The 1055-nt window shown below is 34.4% G+C and overlaps 2 protein-coding genes across 2 annotated transcripts in view; one reads left to right on the top strand and one right to left on the bottom strand.

The window, feature by feature from the left end:
* The window catches only part of LOC119592233, a gene marked incomplete at its 3' end in the record, with an annotated part of 12371 nt that extends 12226 nt beyond the window's left edge, over positions 1-145 (bottom strand). The window contains 1 exon segment of the mRNA XM_037941064.1: positions 51-145.
* The window catches only part of LOC119592234, a 22842-nt gene extending 22054 nt beyond the window's left edge, over positions 1-788 (top strand). Inside the window, exon 9 of the mRNA XM_037941066.1 lies at positions 777-788. The gene's annotated coding sequence lies outside the window, so the exon portion shown is untranslated. The remainder of the gene's footprint in view (positions 1-776) is intronic.
* The last annotated feature ends 267 nt before the right edge of the window (positions 789-1055 follow it).

Raw genomic sequence — 1055 nt, forward strand, 5'->3', positions numbered from 1 at the left:
GCACACACTATGGTGCCGACATGATCTCCCTGCAGCAGGGCATACGCCATTATGAATACAACCCGGGGGAGAGGGCTTTCGCATCGGGAAACCAAAAAGCAGTACTGGGTTAAGATCATTAAGTACTTTAATTACAGTGATGTGTCCCTTTACCTAGCATTTAGGACATATTCTTCCTTAAACGTGTATATTGCAGTTCTTAATGCACAAGTTATATATGGAAAAGCATAATCATATAATGCGGGGTGATGCTGCTGTTCCTTAGCAAAGTGGGACTAAAAGGCATTTACAGAAGTTGCATCAACAAACTAATTGTCATATTACAACTTTTTATCTTACTTTTATTTGATCACTATACACACATTTACAATAGTCATACATGAAAATAATTTGTAAAGATTTATACTGATTAATAAACAGCAACGAGATATTAGTGACTAAATAAAGTAAAACATTTAAGTAAAATACACTGTATATTACTACGCTCACTAATGAACTTACAGTGTGAATGACAATCACAAGAAACTTTTAATTAACTGAGCCTCACTCAGTTAATTAATTTATTCATATTGTGTATATGGAACTTACTTGCACAAGTTCTTGCTTCAGTCACCTAAAGTATTTGTGGGACTTCCTGTCAACCAAAATACAAGGGAAGTTTATTTTTGGCACCTTAAGTTATGATATTCATAGAAAGACTTTCTTAGCTCGGACATACTCAGCTCTCGAAAAATATGACTAAATTTAGAAACTTTACATTGTTTTTATCCATAAAGCACACACAAACAATATATTCGTGAACCATATAAATGTTTTTCTTTCAATAATATGAGATTTCTGCCGTAGAGAACACAAACGCTTTGTTACTCTGGCGTCTGCCTAAACTCCCCCTTTCTTTAACTTATTCTTAGAATTATCACATTCTACATCTTCCCTACACTCAATGACCTACAAAAACACAACGCTTCAACACACACTAAATACATAAAACAGGGACTGACACAATAAGCATTTTTCCGGGACAGTTGGGGGTCGACAAATCAAATTATAAATAT

The sequence above is a fragment of the Penaeus monodon genome, chromosome 29, assembly GCF_015228065.2.
Source record: "Penaeus monodon isolate SGIC_2016 chromosome 29, NSTDA_Pmon_1, whole genome shotgun sequence".
Lineage (NCBI taxonomy): Eukaryota > Metazoa > Arthropoda > Malacostraca > Decapoda > Penaeidae > Penaeus > Penaeus monodon.